The sequence below is a fragment of the Ovis aries genome, chromosome 2 (assembly GCF_016772045.2).
Source record: "Ovis aries strain OAR_USU_Benz2616 breed Rambouillet chromosome 2, ARS-UI_Ramb_v3.0, whole genome shotgun sequence".
In the NCBI taxonomy this organism is placed as follows: Eukaryota; Metazoa; Chordata; class Mammalia; order Artiodactyla; family Bovidae; genus Ovis; species Ovis aries.
The window spans coordinates 175,685,382-175,707,281 of NC_056055.1; the positions used below are offsets into that span (position 1 = coordinate 175,685,382).

Below are 21,900 nucleotides of genomic sequence, written 5' to 3' on the forward strand. Positions count from 1 at the left end.
AAATTCAACAGTAAATAAAAAAGATCACACATCATGATCAAGTTGAAATCATTCTAGGGTAACCAGAATGGTTTTTCATACACAACATTAATAAGACACACCGCATGAACAAAAGGAAAGACAAAAGCCACTTTATCATCTTCATAGACACAGAAAAAGCAAGTGACAAAACTCAACTTCCATTCATGATAAAAACTTTCAAAGTGTGTACAAAGGAAACTTATCTTAATGTAACAAAGGTCATTTACAACAAACCCACAGCTAACATAATATTCACCCCGAAACAATCTACAGATAAAATGCAATCCCTATCAAGATTCTGATGACATTTTTCACAGAACTAGAACTAATCCTAAAATTTATATGGAACCACAAAAGACCCTGAATTACCAAAGCAATTCTGAGAAAAAAGAACACATCTGGAGGTATAACTATTCCAGACTTCAGATAATATGTAAAGCTACAGTAATCAAAACAACACAGTACTGCCACAAAGAAACACAAAGGTCAATGGAACAGAAAAGAGCCCAGAAATAAACCATTAATGGTCAATTAATCCACAACAAAAGTATATACATGTAAAGAATATACATGTAAAACAATGAAATTAAGCCATGCCCTCACACAAATACACAAAAATAAATTCAAAATGATTTAAAGATCTAAATATAGGACATGATACCATAAAACTCTTGGAAGAGAACACAGACAAAACACTCTTTAACAGAAATCATAGCAATATTTTCAAAGATCAGTCTCCTAGTTGGCAAAAGAAATAAAAAGCAAAAATAAACAAACAGGCCCAATTCAAAATTAAAAGCTTTTGAACAGCAGAGGACTCTCAACAAACAAATACACAACCCATGTGACAGGCCCAAACAATGTGACTGACAAGGGCTTAATTTTCAAAATATATCAACAGCTTATACAACTCAATTAAAAAAAAAAAGATAGGCGGAAGACCTGAGTAGATGATTTTCAGAGAAGACATACAGATGGCCAATAGATCCATTAAAACATCACTAATGAGAGAAATGCAAATTAAAACCACAATGAGATACCAACTCACACCTGTCAGAATTGCTATCATCAAAAGGCAACAAACAACAAATGTTGGTGAGTATGTGAAGAAATGGAAACTTTCATATACTGTAGGTGGGAATGAAAGCTGGTACAGTCTTTGCAGAAAGAGTATGGAGGGTTCTCAAAAACCTAAAGATAGAACTACCATATGATCCAGCAATTCCACTCCTAGGTTTATATCCAAATAAAGTGAAAATATTAATTCAAAAAGATACATGCACCCAATGTTCATACTAGCCTTATTTACAATAGCCAAAATAGAGAAGCAACCTAAGCGTTCCTCAACACATGAATGAATAAAGATGTGACACAAACACACACACACATATCACACACACACATACATATCACACACACACATACGTATCACACACACACATACATACATATCTCACTCACTCATACACACACACACACATACACACACACATATCACCCAGCCACAAAAAAGAATGAAATCCTGCCATTTACAACAACATAGGTGGGCCTGGAGGGTGTTATGCTTAGTGAAGTACATCATACAAAGAAAGGCAAATGCTCTATTATAGCATTTATACATGGACTCTAAAAAGTAAAACAAACTAATGGATTTAATAAAACAAAACAGGATCACAAATATTAATATAAAGAATAAACTGGTGGTTACCAATGAGGAGAGGGAGGAGGGGAGGGGCATGATAGGAGTAGGAAATCAAGAGGTACAAACTATTATGTATAAAATAAGCTATAAGGGTATACTGCACAGCAGAGGGAATATAGCCAATATTTTACAATAACTATAAATGGAGTATCATCTATAAAAACACTGATCACTAATACAATACTATAAGCCAATTATACACTTTAATTTTAAAAAGATAACAAGTATTGGTGAGGATGTGTTAAGAGTGGGACCCTTATACACTGCTTATACAAATGTAAAATGGTATAGCCACTTTGAGGAAACAGATAAGTTCCTCAAAAAGTTAAAAATAAAGTTACCATATGATCTAGACATTACATTCTTAGGTATATATAAAAAAAATTTTTGAAAATATATGTCCATACAAAAACTTGTACCTGAACTTTCATAGAAGTATCACTCATAATAGCCAAATGGTGAAACAGCGCATATATCAATCTACTAATGAATAGATAAATAAAGTGTGGTATATCCACACAATGGAATATTATATGGCAATGAAAATATGTGAAATACTAATATATGTTACAACATGGACCAATCTTGAAGACTATGCTAAGTGAAAAAAGCAAGTTACAAAAGGCTATATATTGCACATTCCATTTATACACAACGTTCAGAATAGGCAAATCTATAGAGGCAGAAAATATTCACAGGTTAACTGTTGCCTAGGGCTGGGAGAAATGACTGCTAACAGGGATGGGGCTATTAGGGGAAGTGATGTAAATGTTCCAAAACTGATTGTGGTAATTGTTTTAAAACTGACAATATACTAAAAACCACTGAACTGTACACCAAATTGCTGACTTGTATAATACATAAATTTTATCTCAATAAAAAATTAAGACTGAGCAGATTCTCTTAATCACAATGTTCTGCATCTATCCTGTCTGAAAAGGCCAATGGTAGTTTCAAATTTAAACACACAGTAATCTTTAAAGACCAAAAAGATTAAAGAAAAAAAAGCCAAAATACCACTGGACATTTCATCTATTTCTGGAATAATACAAACAAGTGTTTCTGTAGTCACACGTGACTCTAAAACTGTTTTGCAAGTAGTTTTCCTATAAAAAAACAAATATGGAAGTATACTAGCCAAGTAGAATGCAAATAAAAACAAAGAATTCAATTCTCAACAGATAGTTGTTCTCCCGATGACCACAAATGTTAACTCCAAAACATAGCAAAAATATGAAAGAACATATTTAATGTAGAAGGCAGACTTTACTCTCTCCACCCATTTGGTTATGAAGTAGACTTGCTACATTTGAGTATTTTTGTTTGCTATAAAATGACTAATATATAACATAGTTTGTAACACTAATGAATGTTTCATGGCAAAGTTCCCAATTCAGCATCTTTATGGTCAGAACAACTGGAGATGAATTAAAAATTAAATCTAATCATTAAAGAAAAAAAAACAAAACAGCCATCTATACACGTTCTAATCCTCACAGGTAGTGTGGCTGGCCCTCAGTTTAGATTAGGATTATTCCTCTAAAAGCACAGTAGAAAGGGCAATGTTACTAAGGCTCAGTCCAGAAGCTCGTCAGCATGTAACTTTCACTTCAGTTACACAGGGTTATTAAAACACCCTAACAAGGGAACGTTGAAACAAAAAGGGAATTTGAGATTATTCCCTCTTGAATCAATAAAGAAACATATTTCATCCAGAAAACATTCAACTATCTAAGAACTCTTAACAGTAAGAGATCCTAGGGAAAGGGGACACAGTCAACTACAAGTCAGCCATACCAAATGTAGTAAGCTAGTCCTCAAGGAAGAGAATGAGCCAAGAAGATTCAAACAGGTACAATACACAACAATTAACACAAATATGACTACTTTAAAGGCAACAAGTACTCATTCACACCACCTTGATTACTCAGCTCTAATAGGTGCTTGGGCCTACCTCATCAGCAACCACAATTTATATTCCTTTTCAAATCAGCCTGACTTGCAATTTAAGCCCAGAGTGTTTTATCTCTTGATAAGACCTCCTAATCTTTATAGATGATCTTCTTACTTATATATATGTATCACATTTATGTACAATCACCAGGAATTTTAAGTAATCCAATTAACCCAATATACTGGATGAGATCTTTACATTTTTCAAATGTTTGTACAGATTACTTCTGTGCCCTTTATAAGAACTAACACCTATTGAGTGTCTACTAAGCCAAATAATGCATATGTAACTTTGTGTGATGTGCATGTTTGTGTATGTACATACATAAAATTTTGTAACACTGCCATTTAAATTTCAACCCTATTTTATAGATAAAAAAAGATTCAGGGGTTTAAAAATCTGTCCAAGGTTAACATATAATTAAGTGGTAAGGCTGGAATTTGATCCACCACAGAAATGCACACACAGACGTATATAAATTCAATAGTACAGATGCAAACAAGGAAAAGAAGAAGAATTTAATGCAAACAAGATAAAGAAGAAGAATTTAAGAGTGGTCAGAACGTAAGGAGATAGTTTAATAAATGCCAGTTGAGTGAGTCAGAAATGGATTCATTCAGAAAACTGTATCCTGGTTACTCTTTAGGTAAGGTAAGGCTAACAAGAAAGAATAGATAATGGTCTGGGGCAGGAAATTGGATGTCTAACTTAGGGAACAAATAGTCCAATTCAGCTGAATTTCTTACAGGAAATAGAAGGGGGGTGGGGGAGGTAAGAGACTTGACACTGGATGTCTACAAATATCAGTTCTAAGAGTTTCAACTTTACCCTATAGGCAATGGAGAGTCTCTGAAGGCTTCTATGTAGGCTTGTAACATGATAGCAGTATTAGCTTAGGAGAATTCCTCTTGAACACCCTGGACAGAAAAACAAAATGGTAAAGAGCTAAGGTAGGGAAGATGAAAGTAGAAGAGGTGCACAAAGAAGGGCGCTCAGGGAGTACTTGAGCCCTGTGACTCTTCTGGGAAGGCTGTAGCTCAGGGCAGATCTCTTGGGTTCACAGAAACTTACTAGCTAAATAATCTTGAGCTAAGTTATTTTTCTCACTGTGCCTCAATTCTGATCTATAAAATGGGGATAATAAAAACAGTACCAATCTCCTAATTATATCTGAGGATTAAATGAGATGATATAAAGAACTTAGAAAGTGCCTAACATAAAAAAAAAGTGCATAGCAGATAGTTAAGCATGTTAAACATTCAATAAATGTTAGCTATTATGATATCAAAAAATCAGAAGTGATGTAAAAGTTCTAAGCTATAGTAGAAGCCAGCCCCACAGATAAGGACTTAGAATCTAAGTTACTAAATATCATTCAAGATAGTACTCAGTGTTACCTGTGCATAATTAACTGTGGCATTTCTCTAGAGGTCTAAAGAAAATATGGCCAAAAATATGAAGACAGACAATACCAGGCTCTGGTTTCAATTTGCAGCAATAACTGGAGATTCACAAACAATTAGGACCATCCATTGTCAAAGGACCAACCCAAAGTAGCACTTGCGGGAATTCAAAGCTAATCCCGAAAATACCTACAGAACTCCAAAATACTACAAGGAAAGAAGAAAGCGGGGAGTGTGAAACCTTGAATAGTTGCTAGAACCAAGAAGCCAGAAACTTGGAAAGAAGTCACCATGAGATGTATCTTTTTCATTAGGTGCTTTCTTTTCCTGCCATATGATTAACTCCTAGGAAAAAGCATTCACAACTTAAAATTAAATGAACATCTCTCTGGGCTGGGACCTAGGTTGTGGCAACATAGCAAAATGCACCAAGAAGGTCAGTGTTAGTTGCTCAGTTGTGTCCAACTCTGTGACTCCATGGACTGTAGCCTGCCAGACTCCTCCACTTATGGAACTCTTCCAGGAAGAATATGGAAGCGGGTAGCCATTTCCTTCTCCAGGGGATCTTCCCCACCCAGGGATTAAACCCAGGTCTCCTACACAGCAGGCAGATTCTTTACCATCTGAGCCACTGGGGGAGCCCCAAGAAGGTAAGAATCATGGGCAAATATGTGACAGGTTACAGTGCCTCCCTAAGAAAAATGGTAATGAAAATTGAAATCACCCAGGATGCCAAATACGCTTGCTCCTTCTGTGGCAAAACCAAGATGAAGAGATGAGCTCTGGGCATTTGGCACTGTGATTCCTGCATAAAAATAGTAGCTGGTGGTGCTTGGAATATAAACTATATACAAAATTTATACCAAAATGGATTAAAGACTTGAACATAAGACTTGAAAGCATAAAATTCCTAGAAAACATAGGCAGTATGCTGCCTGACATAACTCTTGATGATTCTTTTGGATCTGATTTCCAAAGGAAATGTAACAAAACAAAAGCAAAAGTAAACAAGTGGGACATCAAACTAAAAAGCTTCTGCACAACAAAGGAAATCATCAGTTCAGTTCAGTCGCTAAGTCCTGTTCGACTCTTTGCAACCCCATGGACTGCAGCACACCAGGACTCCCTGTCCATCACCAACTCCCAGAGTTTACTCAAACTCATGTCCATTGTAGTCGGTGATGCTATCCAACCATCTCATCCTCTGTCATCCCCATCTCCTCCTGCCTTCAATCTTTCCCAGCATCAGGGTCTTTTCCAATGAGTCAACTTTTCGCATGAGGTGGCCAAAGTATTGGAGTTTCAGCTTCAGCATCAGTCCTTCCAATGAATATTCAGGATTGGTTTCCTTTAGGATGGACTGGCTGGATCTCCTAGCTGTCCAAGGGACTCTCAAGAGTCTTCTCCAACACCACAGTTCTAAAGCATCACTTCTTCAGCAGTCAGCTCTCTTTATAGTCCAACTCTCACATCCATACATGACTACTGGAAAAACCATAGCTTTGACTATATGGACCTTTGTTGGCAAAGTAATGTCCCTGCTTTTTAAAATACTGTCTAGGTTGGTCATAACTTTTCTTCTAAGGAGCAAGCGTCTTTTAATTTCACAGCTGCAGTCACCATCTGTAGTGATTTTGGAGCCCCCCCCAAAAAAGTCTGTCACCTTTTCCCCATATATTTGCCATGAAGTGATAGGACCAGATGCCATGATCTTAGTTTTCTGAATGTTGGGTTTTAAACCAACTTTTTCACTCTCCCCTTTCACTTTCATCAAGAGGCTCTTTAGTTCTTCTTCACTTTCTGCCATAAGGGTGGTGTAATCTGTATATCTGAGGTTATTGATATTTCTCCCTGCAATCTTGATTCTAGCTTGTGCTTCATCCAGCCTGACATTTTGCACGATGTAAGGAGTATGTCAAGGGTGCATATTGTCACCCTGCTTGTTTAACTTCTATGCAGAGTACATCATGAGAAATGCTGGGCTGGAAGAAGCATAAGCTGGAATCAAGATTGCCGGGAGAAGTATCAATAACCTCAGATATGCAGATGACACCACCCTGATGGCAGAAAGTGAAGAGGAACTAAAAGCCTCTTGATGAAAGTGAAAGAGGAGAGTGAAAAAGTGGGCTTAAAGCTCAACATTCAGAAAACGGAGATCATGGCTTCTGGTCCCATCACTTCATGACAAATAGATGGGGAAACAGTGGAAACAGTGTCAGACTTTATTTCTGGGGGCTCCAAAATCACTGCAGATGGTGACTGCAGCCATGAAATTAAAAGACGCTTACTCCTTGGAAGGAGGGTTATGACCAACCTAGATAGCATACCACAAAGCAGAGACATTACTTTGCCAACAAAGTCTGCTCAAGGCTATGGTTTTTCCAGTGGTCATGTATGGATGTGAGAGTTGGACTGTGAAGAAAGCTGAGCGCCAAAGAATTGATGCTTTTGAACTGTGGTGTTGGAGAAGACTCTTGAAAGTCCCTCAGACTGCAAGGAGATCCAACCAGTCCATCCTAAAGGAGATCAGTCCTGGGTGTTCATCAGAAAGACTGATGCTGAGGCTCAAACTCCAATACTTTGGCCACCTCATGTGAAGAGTTGACTCACTGGAAAAGATCCTGATGCTGGGAGGGATTGGGGGCAGGAGAAGGGGATGACAGAGAATGAGATGGCTGGATGGCATCACCAACTTGATGGACATGAGTTTGGGTAAACTTTGGGAGTTGGTGATGGACAGGGAGGCCTGGCATGCTGCAGTTCATGGAGTCGCAAAGAGTTGGACACGACTGAGCAACTGAACTGAACTGAAGGTGTGGAGAAAAGGGAACTCTTGTTCACTGCTGGTGGGAATGTATACTGGTGCCACCACCATGCAAAACAGTACAGAGGCACCCAAAATATTAAAAAACAGAACTACCATATGACCCAGCAATTCCACTCGTGAGTATTTATCCAAAGAAAACAATAAAGATATATGCACCCCACCACTGCAGCTTTATTACAGAGGCCAAAATATATAAACAACTTAATATGGATTAATGGATAAAGAAAATGTGGTATACATATACAATGGAATATTATTTCGTCACAAAAAGGAATGAAATCTTGCCATATGCAACAACATGGATAAACTCTGAGGGCACTATACTAAGTGAAACAGGTCAGATAAAAAGAGAAACTAATATATAAGGAAACTTTTCAAAAAACAACAACAAAAAACTAAGCTCACAGAAGCAGAGAAAGGATAGTTGGTGGTCAGAGATGGGGGAGGGGAGGTGAAATGAGTGAAGGGCATTAAAAGGTATAACCTTTCAGTTATAAAATAAGTCAATCATGGGGAGCTAGTGACTACAGTTAATAATACTGTACTGCATATTTTAAAGTTGATAAATCTTTAATTCTCAAAACAAGAAAAAAATGTTACTATGTACGGTGATGGATGCTAACTAGACTTGTGGTGATCATTTTTCAATATATATAAAAATCAAATCACTCTATTGTACAGCGAAGACTAATAAAATGTTACATGTCAATTATACTTCCATTTAAAAAAAACGGAACGGGTAATCATGGTCAACATTAGATTTAAAGCCATGTTATACAGAGAATTCAATATTAGAAGTGTATTTACTAGAACTAAAAGTTATTAATTTAATATGACATCTCAAAAAGTACTTCAAACTATCTTGTTGAATGGATATAGATAGGTATTTTTAGTACAGATAATAAAGTTGTCTTCATGCCAAGAAAAAAATTAATACAAAGAAATAAAAGTATAAAAAGAGTTAAGAAAATTTTGGAGGGACTTCCCTGGTGGTCCAGTGGCTAAGATCTTGTGCTCCCAATGCAAAGGCCCATGTTCAATCCCTGGTCAGGGAACTAGATCCCACATGCCGCAAGGCCTAGTGCAGTCAAATAATCTTTTTTTTTTTTAAAGAAAATTTTGGAAGAGAAATATAATGGGAGTATATTTTTGTCCCACCAGAATATACAATAAATATATAATAATTAAAATAGCATATTTATAAGAATACAAAGTATTCATATTCCAGAAACAAATCCAAGTATGTACAGAACTCAATATATGGTAAAGAGAGCATAATCAATAATTCAGAAAATGCTGGCTATCCAATAGAATAAAAAAGGTCACTGCCTCATTTCATTCACAAAAATTACTTTTAAGTAGTTATCTAAATGTTAAAAAAATCTTTCTTTAGAATAACTAAAAATAGTAAAATACAGAGAAGGTTCTCAGGGTCCAAAAGAAGTCCTCAGACCACATCATGAGAATTTCTGACCTAAAGGGTAGACTAATTTGTGCACAACCAGGGGTAAACCTCAAACTTTGCAAATAAACTCTGCCCCAAATCTTGGCTGTTAAGCCATGCATGTGCAGTAGAAACTCCAGGGTACACTGACAAAGAAGAAACTTCAAAGAAAAGATTTCAGCTGCTGTCACCAACAAAGAGAGAATGGAATTTTACTCCAATTAAGCAAACTGCATGCTAAAACTAAAAACTGTTCTTCAGAAAACACAAGAGAACCTAATCTATACATTCACTCAAAATACAAGTATAAAGTTAAGAAATTATTGGATACACCCCCGCCCCCCCTCCCAAAAGGCTTTCCAGGTGGCACCAGTGATAAAGAATCCATTGCCAGTGCAGGAGATGCAAGGGATGTGGGTCAATCCCTGGGTCGGGAAGATTCCCGGAATAGGAAATAGCACTCCGGTTCAGTATTCTTGTCTGGAAATTTTCATGGGCAGAGGGGCCAGAAGGGCTACAATCCATGAGGTCACAAAGACTGAGCAACTGAGTACACACAACAAACACAATACAAATTAAAAAACCCAAGAAAATGTTACGTATACTCAAGAGAATACAGTGAACAAATTCAACCTCAAAACGTAGATGTCACAATTGGAGGCCTAAAGAGCAGTATTTTCAGAAAGACTTAGAGATAAGCAATCACAGAGAATTAGACATCATAAAAGGAACCAAAAAATTCTACACCTAAAAACTACAATAACTGAATTGGAAAATACCTTAAGTGGGTTTAACAGCAAACTGGAGACAGCAGAAGATAAATTCTAAGAAATTATATGAGAGAGAAAAAAAAAAAAAAAAAGACTGAGTACAGTAGAGCCTCAGAGACCTGTGGGGCAGTATCAAGAAGTCAAATATTACTTAAATTACAGAAAAGAGACTAGGACAGAAATATATTGAAAAAATAATGGCAAATGGGACATCCCTGGTGGTCCAGCAGTTAAGACTCAGCACTCCCACTGCACGGGGGCACAAGTATGATCCCTGATTAGAGAACTAAGGTCCCAAAGGTTGTACGGTGAGTGTGGCCAAAGAGTAAAAAAGAAATTAATAATAATGCCCAAAATTTCCCCAATTTGGTGAGAAACAAGTTGTTTTTAATATTAATATATTCAATATTAATAAGACGAAACAGGAAAAACACAAAATACACCTATGAATATTCATAGTCAGTTAGCTTAAAAAGATAAAGAAAAAAATCTTGAAAGTAGCCAGAGAAAAGAGCAGCAAGCTAGAACAAAAATGAGTGTCACCTAATTTCTCATCAAAAATTATAGAGAAAACAATGGAACCACATCTTTACAGAACTGGAGGGGAAATTTTTCAAGCTAAAATTCTTTAGCAAAACTATTCCTCAAAAACCAAGTAAAGGGCTTTCCTGGTGGCTCAGTGGTAAAGAATCTGCCTGCCAATGCAGGAGACATGGGTTTGATCCTTGATCCAGGAGGATCCCACATTGCTCTGGAACAGCAGAGCCTGTAAGCCACAACTATTGAGCCTGTGCTCCAGAGCCTGGGAGCTGCAACTACTGAAGCTTGAGCCCCCTAGAGCCCATGCTCCACAAAAAGAGAAGCCACAGCAATAAGAGGCCCTCGAACCACAACCAGAGTAGCCCCTGCTTGCCACAACTAGATAAAAGCCAACAGAGCCAATAAATAAAATTATTTAAAAAAATAATAAAGAAAAATTTAAAGATATGCAGATGACACCACCCTTATGGCAGAAAGTGAAGAGGAGCTAAAAAGCCTCTTGATGAAAGTGAAAGAGGAGAGTGAAAAATTTGGCTTAAAGTTCAACATTCAGAAAAAGAAGATCATGGAGTCTGGTCCCATCACTTCATGGCAAATAGATGGGGAAACAGTAGAAACAGTGTCAGACTTTATTTTTTGGGGCTCCAAAATCACTGCAGATGGTGACTGCAGCCATGAAATTAAAAGACGCTTACTCCTTGGAAGAAAAGTTATGACCAACCTAGACAGTATATTCAAGAGCAGAGATATTACTTTGCCGACTAAGGTCTGTCTAGTCAAGGCTATGGTTTTTCCAGTGGTCACGTATGGATGTGAGAGTTGGACTGTGAAGAAGGCTGAGCGACGAAGAATTGATGCATTTGAACTGTGGTGTTGGAGAAGACTCTTGAGGGTCCCTTGAACTGCAAGGAGATCCAACCAGTCCATTCTGAAGGAGATCAACCCTGGGATTTCTTTGGGAGGAATGATGCTAAAGCTGAAGCTCCAGTACTTTGGACACCTCATGCGAAGAGTTGACTCATTGGAAAAGACTCTGATGCTGGGAGAGATTAGGGGCAGGAGGAGAAGGGGACAACCCAGGATGAGATGGCTGGATGGCATCATGGACTCAATGGACATAAGTCTGAGTGAACTCCGGGAGATGGTGATGGACAGGGAGGCCTGGCGTGCTGCGATTCATGGGGTCGCAAAGAGTCGGACACGACTGAGCGACTGAACTGAACTGAAACTGAACTAGCCAGCCAGTATGGTAATTCAAAAAATTCAAAAACAACATATGATGAAAATATTGCACTTTTGGGTATATATTTAAGAGTTGAAAGGAACTCAGATATCTGCACATGCATGTTCACAACAGCATTATTCACAAAAGCGAGAAAGGGGAAATACAGTAAGTCCCCTACATACAAACAACTTCTGTTCTGAGAGTGAGTTTGAAAGTCCAATTTGTTCATAAGTCCAAGAAAGTTAGCCTAAGTACCTAACATAATCAGCTATGTAAAACTGTACTGTAAGAGCTTTATAATACTTTTCACACAAATAATACATAAACAAACAGAAAAAATAAACCAGTGGCTTCTCTGGTGGTTCAGCGGTAACGTATTCATTTGGGGTCATGAGTTCAATCCCTGATTCAGGAGGATCCCACACGCTGTGCTCATGTGCCACAACTATCGAACCTGTGCTCTAGTACCTGGGAGGCACAATAACTGAGCCCACATCCACAACTATTGAAGCCTGCTGCTGCTGCTGCTGAGCCACTTCAGTCGTGTCCAACTCTGTGTGACCCCACAGATGGCAGCCCACCAGGCTCCACCATCCCTGGGATTCTCCAGGCAAGAACACTGGAGTGGGTTGCCATTTCCTTCTCCAGTGCATGAAAGTGAAAAGTGAAAGTGAAGTCACTAGTTGTGTCCGACTCTTCGCCACCCCATGGACTGCAGCCTACCAGGCTCCTCTGTCCATGGGATTTTCCAGGCAAGAGTACTGGAGTGGGGTGCCATCGCCTTCTCCGATTGAAGCTTAAAGCCTGAACTCTGCAACAAGGGAGGCCACTACAATGAGCAGCTCACCACAACCAGAGAAAAGCCCACACAGCAACAAAGACCTAGTACAACCAAAATAATAAAAAATTTTTAAAAATAAAACATTTTTCATCCTACAGTATAGTACCTTGAAAGGTACACTAGTACACTACAACAGCTGGCATAACGGGGCTGGCGTTGAGTGAACAGACAAGAGTTACTGACTGGAAGAGACAGAAGATGGGAGATGGCAGAGCTGACGGACTGTCAGCAATAGGAGACAGAGGGCAAGCTGCAATTTCATTCACACCTTACACGATTAGACATGTGAATCCACATTCACATCTTCGAAAGTTCGTAACTTGAAGGTCTGTATGTAAGGGACTTACTGTAACCCAAGTGTCCACTGATACATAAACAGATAAGCAAAATGTGTTGTGAGTGTGTATAAATACACACACACACAATGGAGTATTATTCCATCTTAAAAAGGAATGACATTCTGACAAATTCTACCACATGGATGAATTCTAAAGACATTTATGACAGATGAAAAACAAGCTAGACACAAAAGGCCAAATACTGTAGGATTCTATTTATATGAAGGAGCTAAATAAATGAAATTGCAGAAAATGAATAGTGGTTACTGAAGGCTTCAGACTAGGGGCAGTGAAAGAGTTCAGTCTGGCTTGATGAAAACTTGAAATATGTAAAAATACTTAAAGCCACTGAATTTTACACTTGAAAATGTTTAAAATGGCAAACATTATGTACAAAATGTCCTTGACTTATATTGGGGTTATTACGGCCCAATATATCCTTTATAAATTGGAAATATCATTAAGTTGACATTAATAAACCTTTTCTGTCAAATATTATATAGCTCAGCCTAAGACTAAAGGTCAGTTTTCATTCCAATCCCAAAGAAAGGCAATGAATGCCAAAGAATGCTCAAACTACTGCACAATTGCACTCATCTCACATGCTAGTAAAGTAATGCTCAAAATTCTCCAAGCCAGGCTTCAAAAGTATGTGAACCATGAACTTCCAGATGTTCAAACCGGTTTTAGAAAAGGCAGAGGAACCAGAGATCAAATTGCCAACATCCGCTGGATCATGGAAAAGCAAGAGAGTTCCAGAAAAACATCTATTTCTGCTTTATTGACTATGCCAAAGCCTTTGACTGTGTGGATCACAAGAAACTGTGGAAAATTCTGAGAGATGGGAATACTAGACCACCTGACCTGCCTCTTGAGAAACCTATATGCAGATCAGGAAGCAACAGTTAGAACTGGACATGGAACAACAGACTGGTTCCAAATAGGAAAAGGAGTACGTCAAGGCTGTATATTGACACCCTGCTTATTTAACTTCTATGCAGAGTATATCATGAGAAACGCTGGACTGGAAGAAGCACAAGCTGCAATCAAGATTGCCAGGAGAAGTATCAGTAACCTCAGATAGGCAGATGACACCACTCTGATGGCAGAAAGTGAAGAACTAAAAAAGCCTGTTGATGAAAGTGAAAGAGGAGAGTGAAAAAGTGGGCTTAAAGCTCAACATTCAGAAAACGAAGATCATGGCTTCTGGTCCCATCACTTCATGACAAATAGATGGGGAAACAGTGGAAACAGTGTCAGACTTTATTTTGGGGGGCTCCAAAATCACTGCAGATGGTGATTGCAGCCATGAAATTAAAAGACGCTTACTGCTTGGAAGGAAAGTTATGACCAATCTAGATAGCATACCACAAAACAGAGACATTACTTTGCCAACAAAGGTCCATTTAGTCAAGGCTATGGTTCTTCTAGTGGTCAAGTATGGGTGTGAGAGTTGGACTGTGAAGAAAGCTGAGTGCTGAAGAGTTGATGCTTTTGAACTGTGATGTTGGAGAAGACTCCTGAGAGTCCCTTGGACTGCAAGGAGATCCAACCAGTCCATTCTAAAGGAGATCAGCCCTGGGTGTTCTTTTGGAAGGAATGATGCTAAAGCTGAAACTCCAGTACTTTGGCCACCTCATGAGAAGAGTTGACTCACTGGCAAAGACTCTGATGCTGGGAGGGATTGGGGGCAGGAGGAGAAGGGGACGACAGAGGATGAGATGGCTGGAAGCCATCACTGACTCTATGGACCTGAGTTTGAGTGAACTCCGGGAGTTGGTGATGGACAGGCAGGACTGGCATGCTGTGATTCATGGGGTCGCAAAGAGTTGGACATGACTGAGCGACTGAACTGAACTGAAGCCAACCTTACACATGCTCAGAACACTTACATTAACTTACTTAGACAAAATCATCTAACACAAAGCCTATTTTATGATATAATACTGAACATCTCACATCATTTACTGAATACTTAAAGTGACAAAAATGGTATATGGGTACAGAATGGTTTTAAGTGTATCAGTTGTTTACCCTCATGATCAAATTGTTGACTGTGAGCCACAGCCTGCTGCCCTGCATCATGAGAGTGTACTGTACCACATGTACTAGGCTGGGAAAAGATCAAAATTCAAATTTCAAAGTACAATTTCCACTGAATGTGTCTAGTTTTTGCATCATACCCGTTGAAAAACTTAAATCACCAAAAGCTAGAAACCATCAAATATTTTACAATAAAAAATTAATCAACATAATTAACCACATTCAGAGAATAAAAAAGAAAAATCATATGATTATCTCGATAGATACAGAATAAGATCTGAATAAATTATGATTTAAAAAAAAAAAAGCTTCTAGCTAATTAAAACAGAATTTCCCTAGTAGAACTATAGACTCTAACAATGGACAGAGGTTCCTGACACTGTACATACAGGAGGCAGTGATCAAAATTATCCCCAAGGAAAAAAAAAAGGAAAAAGGCAACAAGGTTGTCTAAGGAGGCCTTAGAAATAGATGAGAAAAGAGGAAAAAGGAAAGGTAAAGGAGAAAAGGAAAGATATACCCATTTGAATTCAGAGTTCGAAAGAATAGCAAGGAGAGATAAGAAAGCCTTACTCAGTGATCAATGCAAAGAAATAGAGGAAAACAATAGAATGGGAAAGACTAGCGATGTCTTCAAGAAAAATGGAGATACCAAGGGAACATTTCATGCAAAGATGGGCTCAATAAAGGACAAAAATGGGATGGACCTAACAGAAGCAGAAGATATTAAGAAGAGGTGGCAAGAATACACAGAAAACTGTACAAAAAAGATCTTGAGGACCCAGATAATCACAATGGTGTGATCACTCACCTAGAGCCAGACATCCTGGAATGTGAAGTCAAGTGGGCCTTAGGAAGCATCACTACGAACAAAGCTAGTGGAGGTGATGGAATTCCAGCTGAGCTATTTCAAATCCTGAAAGATGATGCTGTGAAAGTGCTGCACTCAATATGCCAGCAAATTTGAAAAACTCAGCAGTGCCCACAGGATTGGAAAAGGTCAGTTTTCATCCCAATCCCAAAGAAAGGCAATGCCAAAGAATGATCAAACTACCGCACAATTGCACTCATCTCACATGCTAATAAAGTAATGCTCAAAATTCTCCAAGCCAGGCTTCAGCAATACGTAAACCGTGAACTTCCAGATGTTCAAACTGGTTTTAGAAAAGGCAGACGAAGCAGAGATCAAATTGCCAACATCTGCTGGATCATGGAAAAAGGAAGAATTCCAGAAATACATCTACTTCTGCTTTATTGACTATGCCAAAGCCTTTGACTGTGTGGATCAAAATAAACTGGAAAATTCTGAAAGAGATGGGAATACCAGACCACCTGACCCACCTCTTGAGAAACTTGTATGCAGGTCAGGAAGTAACAGTTAGAACTGTACATGGAACAACAGACTGGTTCCAAATAGGAAAAGGAGTACGTCAAGGCTGTATATTGTCACCCTGCTTATTTAACTTCTATGCAGAGTACATCATGAGAAACACTGGGCTGGAGGAAGCACAGGCTGGAATCAAGATTGCTGGGAGAAATATCAATAACCTCTGATATGCAGATTATACCACCCTGATGGCAGAAAGTGAAGAGGAACTAAAGGGCCTCTTGATGAAAGTGAAACAGGGGAGTAAAAAAGTTGGCTTAAAGCTCAACATTCAGAAAACTAAAATCACGGCATCCAGTCCTATCACTTCATGGGAAATAGATGGGGAAACGGTGGAAACAGTGGCTGATTTTATTTTGGGGGGCTCCAAAATCACTGCAGATGGTGACTGCAGCCATGAAATTAAAAGACATGGAACGGGACATGGAACAACTGTCCTTGGAAGGACAGTTATGACCAACCTAGACAGCATATTAAAAAGCAGAGACATCACTTTGTCAACAAAGGTCCGTCTAGTCAAGGCTATGGTTTTTCCAGTGGTCATGTATGGATGTGAGAGTTGGACTATAAAGAAAGCTGAGCGCCGAAGAATTGCTGCTTTTGAACTATGGTGTTAGAAAAGACTCTTGAGAGTCCCTTGGACTGCAAGGAGATCCAACCAGTCCATCCTAAAGGAGATCAGTCCTGGGTGTTCACTGGAAGGACGGATGTTGCAGCTGAAACTCCAATACTTTGGCCACCTCATGCGAAGAGCTGACTCATTAGAAAAGACTCTGATGCTGGGGAAGATTGAGGGCAGTAGGAGAAGGAGACAACAGAGGATGAGATGGTTGGATGGCATCACCGACTCAATGGACATGGGTTTGGGTGAACTCCGGGTGTTGGCAATGAATTGGGAGACCTGGCATGCTGTGGTTCATAGGGTCGCAAAGAGTCAGACACGACTGAGCAACTAAACTGTACTGAACTGAACAAAGCCTTTGCAGATCACAACAAACTCTGGAAAATTCTTAAAGAGATGGGAATACCAGATCACCTTACTTGCCTCTTGAGAACTCTGTATGCAGGTCAGGAAGCAAACTCTGTATGCAGTAAGAACGGGACATGGAACAACAGACTGGTTCCATTTGGGAAAGAAGTAAATCAAGGCTTCCTATTTTCACCCTGCTTATTTAACTTATATGCAGAGTACATCATGCAAAATGTCAGGCTGTATGAAGTACAAGCTGGAATCAAGACTGTAGGGAGAAATATCAATAACTTCAGATATGCAGATGACACCACCCTTATGGCAGAAAGCGAAGAAGAGCTAAAGAGCCTCTTGCTGAAAGTTAAGGGGGAGAGTGAAAAAGCTGGTTTAAAACTCAACCCTCAAAAAACTAGTATCATGGCATTCAGTCCCATCATTTCACGGCAAATAGATGGGGAAACAAAGGGAAACAGTGACAGACTTTATTTTCTTCGGCTCCAAAATCACTGCACATGGTAACTGCAGCCATAAAATTAAAAGGCTCTTGCTCCTTGGAAGAAAAGTTATTACCAACCTAGACAGCATATTAAAAGCAGAGATTATTTTGCTGACAAAGGTCCGTCTCGCCAAAGCTATAGTTTTTCCAGCAGTCATGTATGGATGTGGGAGTTGGACTATAAAGAAAGCTGAGCACCAAAGAATTAATGCTTTTGAACTGTGGTGTTGGAGAAGACTTTTGAGAGTCCCTTGGACTGCAAGGAGATCCAACCAGCCCATCCTAAAGGAAACCGTCCAGAATATTCATTGAAAGGACTGATGCTGAAGCTGAAATTCCAATACTTTGGAGTTTGTAATGAACTGATTCATTGGAAACGACCTTGATGCTGGGAAAGAGTGAAGGCAGGAGAAGAAGAGGACGGCAGAGGAGAGCTGGTTGGATGGCATCACTGACTCAATGGACATGAGTTTGAGCAAGCTTCCGGAGTTGGTGATGGACAGGGAGGCCTGGCGTGCTGCGGTCCATGGGGTTACAAAGAGTCAGACATGACTGAGCAACTGAACTGAACTGATGAAAAACCTCAAACTTTTAGTTTTGAAACATTGGATGTTTCATCACTAAAATTGGGAAGAAGGCAATGATGCCTACTCTCAACAATTCTATTCAAAATTTTATTAAGGGTCCTGGTTACTGCAATAAAAATAAGAAATGAAAGGTAAAAAAATTTAAAAAGTAGTAAACTGTCCCTATTTGGAAACATGACTATGAAGGTAGAAAATGGGAAAGAATTAACAAAAAGATTATGAATCTTTACATTTAACCACATCAAAACACAAAATTAATATAAAAAACTATTGTATGTCTATGAAATAGCAAGGGCTTCCCAGGTGGCTCAGTAGTAAAGAATCCACCTGCCAAGCAGGAGACATAGGTTTGACCCCTGGGTGGGGAAGATCCCCTGGAGAAGAAAATCAAACCTCACTCCAGTATTCTTGCCAAGGAAATCCCATGGATAGAGGAGTCCAGTGGGCTACAGTCCATGGGGTCACAAAGAGTTAGACAGGATTTAGTAACTAAATGTCACTAAATGTCACAACAACAAATGTCCTAGCAAACAAATGAAAAATAAAATCAAAACATAATTCCACTTACAACTGCATCATATAAAGTATTTAGCAATAAATTGACAAAAAATATGCAAGCCCTCACCAAAAACTACAAAATATTGCTGAGATGAAGATGACTTAATAAGTGAAGAGATGTCAAGCTTCAAGATTGCCAAAAAGTTACTTCTCAAAAAAATCTATAAACTCAACACAATCCCAATCATAGGCCCAGCACAATCATAATCCTTTTTATATAAACTGACAAACTTATTCTAAAATTCATAATGGAAACATAAGGTCCTAGAATAGACAAAACAATCTGGGAAAACAACAAAAGCTAAAAGGCTGCATTCACTAAATTTAGGACTTATTCTAACACTATTCAGTGGTTCTCAGTTGGAGACAATTTTGCACCTCAGGGGACATTTGATGGCTCAGCGGCAAAGAATCCGCTTGCGATACAGGAGACACAGGTTCAATCCCTAGGTCAGGAAGATCCTCTGGAAAAGGAAATGGCAACCCATTCCAGTACTCTTGCTTGGGAAATCCCAGGACAGAGGAGCCTAGTGGGCTACAGTCCGAGGGGTCATAAGAGTCAGGCACAACTTAGTGACTAAACTACCACCAGATACATTTTTGGTTTCCACCACTGGGAGGGTGCTACTGAAATCTACTAGGTAGAGGCCAGAGATACTAATAAAATTCTATAGTACACAGTACACCTCCACAACAACCTGGCCCAAAATTTCAACAGTGCCAAAGCTAGGAACCCCTAAACTACAATAGCCAAGACAACGTGGTCTGTTGTTGTTCAGTCGCTCAGTTGTGTCCAACTCTTTGTGAACCCAAAGATGCAGTACTCAAGCCTTCCCTGTCCGTCACCATTTCCTGGAGTTTGCTCAAACTCATGTCCATTGCGTTGGTGATGCCATCCAACCATCTCATCCTCTGTTGGCCCCTTCTCCTCCTGCCTTCACTCTTTCCTAGCATCCGGGTCTTTTCCAATGAACCAGCTCTTTGCATCAGGTAGCCAAAGTATTGGAGCTTCAGCATCATTCCTTCCAGTGAACACTTAGGGTTGATTTCCTTTAGGATTGACTGATTTGATCTCCTTGCTGTCCAAGGGACTCTCAAGAGTCTTCTCCAACACCACAGTTCGAAGGCATCAATTCTTCGGTGTTCAACCTTTTTTACTGTCCAGCTCTCATATCCATACATGACTACTAGAAAAACCATAGCTTTGACTATATGGACCTTTGTAGGCAAAGTAATGTCTCTTCTTTTTAACATGTTACCTAGGTTTGTCATTGCTTTTCTTCCAAGGAGCAAGTGTCTTTTAATTTCATGGCTTCAGTCACCACCCACAGTGATTTTGGAGCTGAAGAAAATAAAAGTACTGATGTCAGTACAATGTGCTACTGACAATCAGGATTTTCCAATAAATGAAATAGAATACAGATTCCAGAAGGTAAACTCCAGGTCAACTGACTGACAAAGGCATCAATGCAATTAAATGGAATAAAGTGTTTTCAACAGAAGGTCCTAGAATAAGATAGCCATGTGTAAAAATTGAACTGTGATTCCCACCTCACCACACACATTAGTTCACAATGTGTCAGAGACCTAAATAAAAAGCTAACATGCTAAATTCTAGAAGCATAGTATCTTTACAACTTAGCAAAACAATCTGTGAAGACTTAAAAGCAGAATACACAACTACAATTTGATAAAAACCCAATTAAAACATGGGCAGGGGACTTCCCTGGTGGTCCAGTGGATAAGAGTCCACCTTCCATTGCAGGGAACATGGGTTTAGTCCCTGGTCAGGGAACTATGATCCCACATGCTATGGGGCAGCTACTAAGCCCACAGGCCAGAACTACAGAGCCCACGTGCTCTGGAGCACATCTTCCTCAACCAAAAGTAAATAAATTAAATACGGACAAAAAACTTGAACATTCGACATTTCACCAAAACTGACACACAAATGGCTAACAAGCACATGAAAAAAATGGTCAGTACCAATATTTCTCACAAAATACAAAAGTAAAACAAGAAAGAGAAATACAAATTAATTCCACAAACTACAAAACAATTGTGCATATATGTGCTCAGTCACTCAGTTGTGTCCAGCTCTTTATGACCCCATGCATTGTCACACACCAGGCTCCTCTGTCCATGGAATTTTCAAGAAAGAATACTGGAGTGGGCTACCATTTCCTATACCCATTGGGAAGACTAAAATTTACAGGACTGAAAACAAGCAATTGTTGGTGAAAATATGAAATTACCCCAACTCTCACATATTGCTGGTGGTTAGGTAAAATGTTACAACAGCTCTAGCAGTTTCTCATAAAGTATACACTTACCCTAGGACCCAGTAATTCTACTCTGATATTTACCCAAGAGAAATAAAAACTTACGTCTACAAAAGGCCTCACATAAGAATGGTCTCTTTTATTCATAACAGTGAATACATCTGTCAACAAGTGATGCACTGTGGTATATTCATACAGCAGACCACTATTTAGCAATAAAAATAATGATACATCCAACAACCTAAATAATCTCAAATACTATGTAAAACAAGCCAGCAGAAGAGTATGGTACTGTATGATAACATGCATATCCAACTGTAGAGTAGGCAAAGTAATCTATGGTTTAAAAGAAAAAAGGAAAAGAACAGCAGATGCCTTGGCAGGGCAGGGGCCATGGGGGCAGCACGAATGAGGAACATGGACATCAAGTGGAAAGGTTCACTATAGACATTTCTGGGATAACAAAAACGTCCAGTATCTTGAGTGAAGATGCTTACATGATGTAAACATTT

At 39.0% G+C, this 21,900-nt stretch overlaps 1 protein-coding gene across 2 annotated transcripts in view; it reads right to left on the reverse strand.

The window, feature by feature from the left end:
- Positions 1-21,900, reverse strand: part of RAB3GAP1 (RAB3 GTPase activating protein catalytic subunit 1) — a 124,734-nt gene that overhangs the window by 95,864 nt on the left and 6,970 nt on the right. The window lies entirely within an intron of this gene.